The sequence below is a fragment of the Egretta garzetta genome, unplaced genomic scaffold (assembly GCF_000687185.1).
Source record: "Egretta garzetta isolate BGI_Z169 unplaced genomic scaffold, ASM68718v1 scaffold108, whole genome shotgun sequence".
NCBI classification, from domain to species: Eukaryota; Metazoa; Chordata; class Aves; order Pelecaniformes; family Ardeidae; genus Egretta; species Egretta garzetta.
The window spans coordinates 498,770-510,855 of NW_009260614.1; positions in this window are offsets into that span (position 1 = coordinate 498,770).

Genomic DNA, 12,086 nt, shown 5'->3' on the forward strand with positions numbered 1-12,086 from the left:
TCCTGATAGCAGAGCTGCAGGACTGTGGGTTCTTCACCAGTGCTCGTCCCCTGCAGAGCACGCTGGTGGGATGCAGGAGCGCCCAGTGCCCACTGGACCCCTGCCCTGTGCACCAGGGGACCCTCTCTGAGAGGGGCAGTGTTAGGTGCTCCACAGCAAGATACAGTTTTTGACATAATCCATTGCCAAGGGAAATGTCCTGCCTGTCAGCCTAGGTAGGAGCCTTTAACACATGGGAAAAAAGGTTCAACACTCATTGAGAGTCAGGGTTGGGGGGGTTTTGCCTGTGGTGGAAGGCAGCATATCTGGGGTTTTTACTTCTGAAGAGAGCACTTTGGGTGTCTTCAGCCTCCACCAAACACAGACACTTCCGTAGCCCTCGTGTCCCATGGCAGCAAGCTCCCTGGGCAGTCACACGGTGTGGAAGCATATCCCTGATGACAAGGACCAGAGACTGCATCAGGGGGCCTGCAGCCGTCCCCTCCCAGAGGCCTCTCGGAGAGAGAAAAACGATGCTGACGTTCTGCTGTATTTGGTTCCGGCAGGACGTGGGAGGCTGGGCAAGGGCCGGCGTGCCATGCTGACACAGACACGGCAGGCACCGCTTCCCCCAGGCAGGATCCCAGCCGGGCGCTTAAATCTGCACCAGAGGTTGAATGCGAAGTGCCTGATGTTTTCCGACAGCCCCCCTCGTTGGTGCAGGCAGTCTCTGGCTCGCCCTTCGCTCGGCAGCTCTTGCAGCCTGGTTTCTTGCAGTTGCATGTATTTCTCGTCCTGGCTCTCCTCCCCTTCCTCCTCCAGGCCTGGATATGCTGGGAGGAGCGGCTCCTTCCCGGAGCCCCTGAAAGGCCAGTGGGCTGGGCTCCTGCAAGCAAGCAAGCACCAGGGTCTCTTGGCTGCTGAGTGATGCTCCCTTTCCACCCGTGCAGAACCGGGGTGACAAAGTGACAGGACCCACCAACCCACCCGCTGCAAGGCCGGAGCCCTAAGCAGGGGCTGGGAGGGTTGCGATCGCAATCCCGCTGGTCTCCATGCCGCCTTCGAGCTGGACTTGCGGCAGCTCCTGGAGATTCCTGGCAGCGGCCAACTCCCTCTTGGCAGCACTCCTCCCAGCTCCGGGGCTGCACTGTTTGCTTATCTAGCGCTGAGATTTAACACAGGCGCAGGAACTCACACGCTCGCTCCCAGTCCCCTTCCAATTACTTTATTGCTTCCTGTCAGCTAGCCGAGCGTATCCTGTTAATATACAATCCCCAACGAGTGGCTTTCACAGCGTAATCCCCCGTCGTCAGATAACACAGCTCAACTCCCAAAGGATGCCTAGCGCCATCAGGCACCTGAGGATGCAGGATCCCAGCACCCGGTGGGTATTTTCCACAAAAATGGGGCTGCTGTCGTTATTTTTAAAGATAAACCTTGGTGCTGCAAGAGACACTGGCCTTCTGCCGGTTTTGTCTTATTTCCAGGGCTCCATCCACACTGGTGACCTCTCTCAGCTGATGCCAAGTGCTGTCCCGGGCTGCAATGGCAGTGGGGATCCTGCTGCTGGAGCCTTCTTCCCAGCTCTCGTATCCCTGCTGCCTGGGGGGGCTGCCCTGCCCAGGGGCAATGTCCTGCAGCAGCGGGACGGCAACAGATTCAAGTGCCACAAGGTTCCCTGTCCTGCTGCAAAGCCAGCGTCTGTGTCCCAGAGAAGGTCAGCTCATGAGATACACATAAATCCTAGAGGTGGTGGTGGGAAGCCATGCGGGAGCTCTGGTCCAGCCCCCCTTGCAGCAGGACTGTCATCAGCACTGGATCGGGGTGGATGTGGTTGTGTCTGGCCAAGTCCTGGAAACCCTCCAGGGGATTTTCTGCAACTCCAGGTTTCCTCACATTGCTGCAGCCCTTGAGTAGTCTTGGACCTGATGGTGTGCTACCATCTGCCCCGAGGGTGGACTTCACCCGTCACTCGGGGATGTCCAGCCAGCAGGATATCTGCCAAGGGTTGTTTTGAGGGAACCTGCTGTGTTTCTCCCACATTTCCTCCATCTACCATGCTCGGGTCCCCCGCTAAGACATCCCCGCATCCTGACATCGCATCTGTAGGACATTTGCACCACTCTGCCCCACCTGGTCTTCTCCACTCCCCTTGTGGGCTTTCTCCCTAACCTTGATGTCCAGCTGAAGTGCCAGCTGAGCCTGCGTCCATGGCATAAGATGAAGGAGGTCCCTTTCAGGAAATACCCACATGATTTTCTTATGCTGTGATGTGGAAGTGCCCTGAAGACAAGGTCCTCGCAAAGCCCAGCGTGTCGCATTCGCATCCTCCTTGCCTGTGCATCCCTCCGTCCTCGTGCCAGGCAGCATCAGGCCCTGCTGCTCCTGGGCTGCCTGTTCCACATGGGCGAAGAGCAGTGCTGCTGCAAGGCAGAGCGGACGGATGGAGACGTCTGGGGCTTCTGCTTTGAGGGACAGAGTACAGCGCCACTGAGCACAGGCGCAGCTGGGGTTTTGGGTTGCTCCGAAGGCAAACAAAGCAGGCAGATGATAAATTTGGCTTGAGGGCCAGTCCTGGAGCAGTGCAGGCACTGCTAAGGACTGCGGGCTGGCAAGAAAGCCAGGTAAGTAGCTCAAGCCCAAACAGCATCTCTTCTCCCTGGGGAGCAGATACCTGTGCTAAACCTCCCTGATGTGAACCACTAGATCCCCTGTGGCCATTTCTTCAGCAAGCCATGGCATTTCAGGGCTGGGGAGGCTGTTCCCAGCAGGTCCCTCGTTGTGTTCTGCAAGACGAAAGCCACTGTTTGTGTCTGCTCCAAGCACGTCCCTTGTCGTCGGACTCCTCCGTTGGCCTGAGGAAAGGGAACATATGAAGCCATGTCATGCAGCTGTAGCATGAAACACGGCCCTGGTTTTGTGGTTCTATTTCCCAGTTTTTTATTGATCCTGCCCCCAGGACAGTTTCTTTGTCTGAAGTTGTTCATCCAAGTTGAGGACAATCTTGGTGTTAGTTGTGGGTTTTTACGAGCAGCTGGATCTGCCCTCAAGTACTTGTGATTCTCTCTACACTTAACACCTCATTAGCTGGAACATCCACTTACAGAGCACAGTTTTGCTGGTCTGAAAAGAAGGAAAATCCTGTTTAACTCAGAGCAACGAAGATCACTTATCTCAGAGACATCTGAGCAGCTGGTCCTGAAAATTGACTCCAAATTAAAAAACAGTTGAGAAGAAGTATCTGTCCTCCCAGGTAAATCAGGGGCTGATTTATTTCCCCTTCAGTATGCCTGCTGAGCAATGTATTTAGCACAGAGCCAGCCTGACACATCCCTGACTCCGTATCCCAAGGGTGGAGGCCTCTGTGATTGCTGTGCCTCCAGGGGATGGAGCAGCCCTGGTCCCCCTTAGAGCCGCCAGCTGCTCCTCTCTTCCTCCCTTGCTCCAATGCCCTGCGCTCGATCTCCTGGAATGTCCCCAGCCCAGCACCGACGCAGCAGCTCTGGCTCTTGGCAGTCCCAGCTCTCCAGACAGAATGAAAACCAGCTCAAGAAAGGAAAAAGTGAAGAGCTGCTTTAATTAAAACCAAATTAAAGACCTCTCTGATAGCAGCCTGGAGATGAGTAAGGGGGTACAGCAGCCTTAGTCTCAGGAGCTGAGCTGAGCACGGATGGTGCTGGCAGCCAGGCAGCAGGGATGCGCTGAGGTCCCCATCAGAGCACCAGGGCTGTGTCGATGCCAGGGAGCATCTGCAGTGGCTCAGCCCAGAGGTTGGCGTAGCCCATGGGGCATCCACGACAGCTCCCGTGGGGCCAGGAAGGGTTTTAATGGCAGAAGGGAGACAGGCTGGGGAGCGACATGAGCCCAGAAGGGTCTGTAGTGAAGAATTCCCAACTGTTTTAATTTCTATGGGTTTCCCTATGTGTTATATATTCCTGGATCTCTCTTCCAAGACCTTTTCAAGTCTCCACTGGAATCCTTGTGAGTTTTGTGTATCCACAGGTCCATTGAGGAACTCCACAGTTCATCTCCCATCTGTATGAAAAATCACCTCCTTTACTCCTGAACCCAAATCTTTTTGAACCTGGCTCTGAACCTCACACAAGTTTAATCTGATGGCCTCGGTTCATTTATGGGAAAAGACAGAGTGCGGCCAGCTCGTCACCGTGCAAGTGAGGTCGCTGTTGTTTTCCCCATGTGCATTCCTTGTCCCCTGTCACCTCCTTGCTCGTCCCTATTCCTGCCACTTCAGGGGCTGTTGAAGAGGACGGGTCCCAGCTTGGACCCTGCAGGACCGACTGGTGACCTCCCTCCGCTTACAGTGCTTGCTACTTACTCCTCTCTGCTACCATCTCCTAAGCAATTAAAAAGACAAGGAACTTTCCTTGTACCCCCTGGCTGCTTCCTTTCCTTAAAAATCTTTCAGCAAAGGACTTAAAGGAAAGCCTTTGGAAAGCCCAGCAGATGACGTGAACAGATTGCACTGATCCGCATGTGTTTGGCTGCTCTGAAGGGCACCAAGGGGCTGTGGAGCAGGACTGCCCTTTGCAGAAGCCCTGCGGACTCTCCGTTACAGATAGCGCTCAGCCAGGTCTCTCTAACCCTGCTAATCCTGCTAACACACCCTCTGCCTCCTACAAGCACCCTCAGGCCACAGCCCTGCGGTTCTCTGGGTCTCCCTGAGACTTCCCATACAGGCTAGGCAGCAAAGCCCAGGGCTACAAAAGTGATGAGGGGACTGGAGCATCTCCCCTGTGGGGAAAGGCTGGGGGAGCTGGGCTTGTTTAGCCTGGAGAAGAGAAGACTGAGAGGGGATCTCATCAACACGTACAAATATCTCAAGGGTGGGTGTCACAAGGACGGAGCCAGACTCTTCCCAGTGGTGCCCAGCACCAGGACAAGGGGCAATGGGCACAAACAGAAGCAGAAGCAGAAGAGGTTCCAGTTGAACATGAGGAAGATCTTCTTGACTTTGAGGGTGACCGAGCCCTGGCATAGGCTGCCCAGGGGGGCTGTGGAGTCTCCTTCTCTGGAGATATTCAGCCCCTGCCTGGATGATGTCCTGTGCAGCCTGCTCTGGGTGATCCTGCTTGAGCAGGGGGGTTGGACTGGGTGATCCCCAGAGGGCCCTTCCAACCCCTGCCAGTCTGGGATTCTGGGATTCTGGGATTCCATGTGACTCTGTGGTGGTACACTGGCCACCACAGCACCCTCAAGACACCCGGTCCCCTCCTAGTGCCAGGGAAGGGTGGCAAGGGGATTAGCCCTCATGCTGTGGCAGTGTGGGGGCATGGACACCTCCATGGGCAGGAGGAGTCAGCAGCCCCAGCTGCTCACAGGAGTCCCCCACAGGAACACGGGAGAAGTTTCTCGGAGACCAGCCAGCATGGTGATGCCAACGGGCCGAAGGGATCCCAGTAGCTCCAAGGACCAAGTCTTGCGTGGAAAAATACAAAGAGCCTCCTCCATCGGCAGCACTGAAGGGCTTGATGAAAGGATGAAACCATGACCTTTTTGACCATTGCAGCCCCCTGTGCTTGCTGTGCACGGTGGGGACCTCTCTACCGGCTTTGCTTCATCCCGGCGGTGCTGTGGCAGCATGTCAAGGGGATGGGAGTCACCTGAGTGCTTTTTTGCTGGCAGGTCCCTCATGTCGCCAGGGCAGCAACCCAAAGAGCAGATGGACAGGCTGTTCCAGGGGCAGCCACGCTCCATCCGTCTTGGCTAATTGGGCAGTGTTTCCTCCCATTGCCTGCCAGACCCATCTCCTGCCGGTGGGCAAACACGGAGCAGGTCTCCGCTCCCACACTCCTCAAGCCCTGCAGGGATGCCTCCTCTCCCTCTGCTCAGCCCCAAACTGACCCCCACTCCCACTCACATTCTCACTGCGAGCCCCTGCCCCTCCTTCGTCAAAGACTCTCTCTGCCCACCACCTCCATGGCGCTTGTGCGTCACTAATGCTGCCCTGTCCCATCCCACCGCTCTCCGCCACCGCAGGCTGTGCACTTCTCCCTGCACACTTCATGTTCATCCCCTGCTGTCCCTGGGCAGGAGAGGGTAACTCGCTGCTATAGTTTATTACGCTGATGAGCCTTCAATAGAAAAAAAGGTGAGTAAATATTCGCATGGAGAGCTTGCGCATGCACTTGCCAGCATCCAGCAGCTCTCCCACACTGCAGGACTTGTTCCAGCTCAGTCACATTTTACCAAAACCTTAATGGAGTGGGTACTCCCCCACCCAAAGAGCAAATGTGGAATGCCTGTCCTGCAGCACCCGGCACCCTTCCTGCTGGCTCTGGACCTTTTATCTCCAGACCTTGGGGTGGGTTTTTTCTGCACAGCGTTCCACTGCCTCCATGCCACTGCATCTCCCCTAGCTTGCTCCTCTTTGGAAAGACCTAGACAAGCTGTCTCTTTTGTGTCCCTCTGCTGTGGAAGGAGATGTGGTTGCATCTCCTCTGGGTCGCCTTTCTGTAGCAATAACCTCTTGGGAGAAACGAGCCATTTCCCAATATGCCATTGCCTCTGATCCTGTATTTGCCTTCTCATAAACCTACGCTGTCTCAGGGCACTGGAGGATTTTGCTCCCGAGTGCTTTGGACATAACACGCAGTGTTGCATTTCTTCATGGCATTCACAAGCATTTGCAAAACTCCTGTTTTTAACACCAGCAATGACAAAAAACAGGCGCTTTTCTCCCCAGTTTCCTGTTGAATGCCATTTCAGCATTCTCAGTTTCAAGGATGCCACCCTGTAATTTCACAGTATTAAAGAGAGACCTGAGCTCGACTTTTCAGCTTTTCTAGCTTCCTTTGAACAGCTTCACAACTCCTTTCCAGAAGACTTCTGGACTGTGGATACCCTGCCACAGAATAGCTTGGGTCATCACCTTTTCCTTTACAAACCTTTAAAAGTGACAGCAATTAAATTGTGCATCCTCTCATGCTGTTACCTCTGTGAGTACGCAGCGCCTGGCAGGTTTTCATCGGAGGTTACCTACTGGACAGTTTTATTTTACTGCGGTTCCTGGCTAACCATGGAATAATCAAGGACTAAAATGAAAATATTTTCCAGAGCCCACCTCCTGCCTGTCAGGCCTGATGGCTGAAACGCCTTCAGGATGAGACTTCCATGCATAACACGATAGTCTGGTGACCGCTGGATATCAAAATCCCTTTTTTTCCTTTATGTATTTTTTAAAACACAGGGTAAGAACTTGTATTCTCAGTTGCCACATTTCTCTGCATTCTGGGAAGTTGGGAGTTCCTCATTATTTGTAAGATTTTGTTTAAATTCGCCTTCTCTTTATCTAATTTTTTTCTTGTGACCTCTGTGAAGTCCTGCTCATTTACAATCTCAACTCTTTCAAGAAGACCTGATGTGTTTGCAGACCCAGAGGAGATACTTTTATAAACTCTACTTCTCCGAAAGTTTCCTTTAACGCGACAGCCAGCTGACACAGAGCCACAACCGGATGATTTCTGCAGTGCCTAACCTAAGGCTTACCTGTCTCATCTGAGATTTCCCCACCTGCGCTTGGCTGTCATCATAAGCTGGGTTCAAATTAGCTGTTGAACAAAATATCCAAAATTTCCTGCCCAATTCTACAGTTCTAAATCTATTTTAAATGCTTCAGAAGTGCCTCTTCTCTTTAATTTGTTCCCATGGATACCATTCAAAAGTTTCATTCATTTTAGGAGCGCTATACTCTTCAAATCTCGGATGCAATCTACCAGTTGACTTCTGCTTCCTAATTTAGCTGAAGGCTCTAAACCCTTAGACTTCAGACATTGCAATGGAAACAAAAATGCGGCTGCCTCCCACTCCTCCCTCCTCTTTGCAGCCACCCCGAAGAGGTTAAATCTTCACCTGAAGCTTTTCTGGGTCTCTGCCACATTCCTGGGGGTCCCAGCCCAGGACGATATTCGTTGACCTGTGCCATCTTCTCACCTTCCTTCTTTCCTCTTTGTCTCATCCCTGCATCTGGTACCAGGTAGCCTCAGAGTTTGCAACATGCAGGGAATCTTTCACTTAGCAGTCGGTGAGCTCAGAAATGCCAGAGGAAAGAGCTGAAGGGGAGAGGAGCTGCTGGTTCCTCCGCTAACTCCTCCCAGGCAGGACCCCAACAGGCTGAACAGGTTGAGTGAGGTTGGCTGCTCCAGTGTCACCTTTCAGCGAAGCCATCCAGGGCCAGGTACCCTCACAAAGCCTAAAGGGGTATAAAAGCTTTATCTTGATTTAACTCTACACAGGGAAACATCACCCCAGTGTGTCCAGTGGGGTGTCGAGGGCAGTGGGCTGCAGGCAACACCTACTTGGATGGTGGCTGGAGACCAGTACGACTGGTAAAGATGCTGGTCTGCTCTGGAAGGGGGTATGAAAGGGTTGGGGGGAGATGTCGGAGGTCCCTGAAAATGTCTCTTTGCCATACAGATCAGGGCCTGGGGATCTTGAGCTGAGCAGCAGCCCTGGAGGGTGGGGAGCCCCTGCTCCCAGCCTCCCCCTCGAAGGACCGGACCCGCTTCTCCACCAGACCGCAGCACGCCTGGGGCCACAGGGAAAGGCGAGGAAGGACAGAGGGAGGCCGCTCTCGTGGTAGGCTGCAATCACACACATCCATGGGGTTTCTTGCTATTCACACACCCTTCACAGAGGTTAGAAAGCCCCGCTGCTGGGAACGGTTCCTCCATCCCTGCGGAGCCTGGGAGCAGTAAGTAGGTGATAATAAGCAGCCCCTGAGCAGAAGGGCCCGCTCTCTTTTGGAAAGTGCTACTCAAGACAATTTATCATTCAGACAAAGAGGGGAAAAAGGGTTAAACACTGCTCGGCCTCCCCAGCCAGCGGTGGCTTTGGTTATCTGCAGCATGGCTGCAGGGCTACATGGTGCCTGTACATGTTCGGGGATCAAGAGTTAAGTGTTTAAATGATAAGTGATATCTTAAAAACATAAGTTTAGCAATGAATCTTTGCCGACAATACTATACTATTAGTTAATAGGCAGAATTAACTCGCTGGCCTGGGGCCAAGCCCGTCACAGCCAGAGCCAGAACAGCTGAAGCTGCTTTTCACTTGGGTTTTGCTTTTATGGGATTTGCTGCTGCAGGGAGACTCCAATTTCTGTAAAAATATGCTCATGTTTGCCTCCTCCCAACCTGCCCCTGGAAGCTCGAGGCTCCTCGGAGCCTGAGGGATTCAGCCAGGAGCTGAAAAGCTTTCCTTTCGCACGCAGGGGCATGAGCAAGGGTGCCCAGTTCCCGCAGGGTGTCTCTCTGCAGCCCCCGACTGGCTGCCTGCCTGCTCCGCGGGTGTCTACAGCAGATTTACTGCTCTAGGTGCCACCAAGGGGCTCACTCCCCATCCCTCCCATCCAAAATTACCTGCCCTCTCCCTCCACTGGGGGACTGAGCTTCATCAAGTGGCTCCAGAGGATGGAGCTTCCCTGGACCCCAAGAAGCAGCAGCCTCCTCTCCTGGGTCCCTTTGGCAGCTGGGGGTCCTTGGGTGATGCCTCTCCCCCGTGGTCCCCAGAGGGCTGCACCAAGCCTGAAGTCTGTGCATGACAGCTCTGTATCCCTGATTGCATGGGCTCTGCTTCATTCACACTGCTTCCCTCTGTGTCTCCCTTGACTCCCAGCCGTCGCCCTGCTGCACCCCTTTCACCTTGCAGAGGGTGAATGAAGCCACCTCCTCCAGGCGTGATGAGCCAAGGGCTTCATGTGCAAATGAAACCTGTTCATCCTGCACCAGGAACTGAAAATGCTACATTAAATGTGTCACCATCAAACCCATTTTAATGTCCCCGAGATGTCATCTCTCTTGACTCTGTCTGCCTGGGAACCATCTTTTGACAGAAACTTCTAGGGGCAACAGAGATGGTGGCTGTCCCATTGCTGTAACCCCAGTGCTGCTACTTTTCCCAGACAGGGCTCTATCTAACACTCTTTGCAGCAGTGTTTAAGCGTCGTCCTACGACGGTGCTGCCCAAGGGTTAGGTGTGGTATGGCCAATATACCTTGCCTCCCAAGGTGGGACCAGCTGCCCGATGGTGGTCAGGTCCGGGTGACATAGTGCTGCAGTCACTTGTCACCAGATGGCAGCAAGGAGAGCGTCAGCTCATATTGTCATGGCCGGCTGAGGATGTACGGTGCTCCCCAGTCCACCACCATCCTTCACGGAGGCCACAAATTCTGCTGCAGAATGAGAGGAACGTGCGGAAAAGGACGGTGGAGGAGGTCCAGCATCACTCGCCGTGGCATGGTGCTTCGTGGTGCTTGCTGGTCTGCTCAGAGCTGCTGACTCAGTGACCAGAGAAGTTTGTGGGCTGCAGGGCAGAGGGGGGGCGGCTGGTTGCAGCCTGACAACAGCAAACCTGGGAGGGTATCTGTGGGGCCTTGGCAGGCCTTCCTGTCAACGCCAAAGGGATGCGGCGGTCATAGAAAGCCCTTCCTGGGAGCAGAGTGAAAGCGTGAGGTGGGACCAGCACTCACAGCTCATGACTGACTCTGAGGAACATCTTCAGGGCACAAACTAGACTCCAAGGGGCACATCAGATCTTCAAAGTCACCAAGGCGGTCAGACAATAAGTCTGTGTAGTCCAAAGTCCCATCTCCAGCAGCCTAAGGGGATGCTCAAAGGAGCTGAAGAAGAGGGAAGGTCTCCAGTGCTGGTTCCCTTGGGATGAAATCCCTGCTTCCCCTGGTAGCGCAGCCTTGAAGAGCTGCAAGAAAATCCGGAGGGCCTGGGTGGACTCTGGCAAACAGGCAGGGCTGCTTGTTCTTGGGCTCTAGGCTCTTGCTTTGGAAAACGGGGTAGATCCTCTGGGAGGACATTGCAGGGCACAAAACCAGCCCTGGGATCTGGAAGGACTGAAATGATGGTTTGACAAGTTTGGAAATGGTGAGTGCTTTCTAACGTCTGATGAGACATGCTGGGTGCTCCAGAGCAGCAGGGAGTGAGGGGACCATTACAGATGGCAGGGGTAGGTTAATGGTTGGACTTAATGATCTTAAAGGTATTTTCCAAGCAAAATGATTCTATGGTTCTGTGATCCTATGAAAGTGGGGGAGCCCTGGGAGAGCGCTAGGATGGTGGGCTCCTTGCCCTGCAGAGGAACATGTCTGGAGGTGGGAGAAGCAAGGCCACTGGCTGTCCCTGGTCCTTCTGCCTCCTTCTGGAAGGAACTGAGCACTCTTCATGCAAGCCTGAACCCTCTTCTCCACATGCTATGGAGCTGGGCCACAGGATTCTCTGGAGGCTGCTGCATTGAATGTGGGTCCAACCTGTGTGACCAGTAACATCTGCAGTGACAGGAGCTCCCGGAGGGGATCTAAGCCTGCAGTTGGTCACACTGAGCTGGGAAAGCCTGTCTGGCTCACGCACATGGCCAACACCATCAGGGAGCCATGACCTCCTCCAAGCACTTCTGTGGTTGGCAAGAAATGAGTCGCTTGCGTTGGGTCAAGGCAGGGAATCCAAGATGTTCAAGCTGCTGGTGCAGAGGGACAGGGAAGCAAGCCAAGCCTGGTTTTCCAGGCTCTTTGACACTTTGGTGAGCTGAGGGGCAGGGATCCATCCTGGCAGTCCAGAGGCTCTTCAGCTCTTGGCCTAGGAACCTTGCATGGCTCGTCTTGAGCTCCCAGTGCAGGGTGTGACCTTTCCTGGGACAATCCTCCAGGACACACTCGTGCTTTCTGTGGGATGCATTTGACCCCCTCCTGGCCTGAAGAAACAGGGGCACAGCTACAGGTGGTGAGCAGGGGGGGCACTGCTGCGTTCAAAGCGGGTGCTGGCAGGCTGGAAGGGGCGAGGAGGAGGGGCCGGTGTGGTGGCAGAGGGGACCTCCTGAGGCCAACAGCCCTGGTAACAGCCGCACATGTCCTGAAGAGGGGCTGGCTCATGAGGTGCCCAAGGGGCCGGTTTGGGTCCCAGGCACGCGGGGAAGCCGGGGCTGTTGGACGCAGAGGTGGGGCTGGGTCTCCGCTTGTACCTCCTGGCAACGCCCTGCTGGAACCCGTCTGGAGTGAGCGGGGTTGTGGGGCAACTCCTGATCCCTCCCGCCGGGCTGGCTGCAGGGGGGCGGGGGGGCAGGGCTGCCCGTCCCCGCCCGCC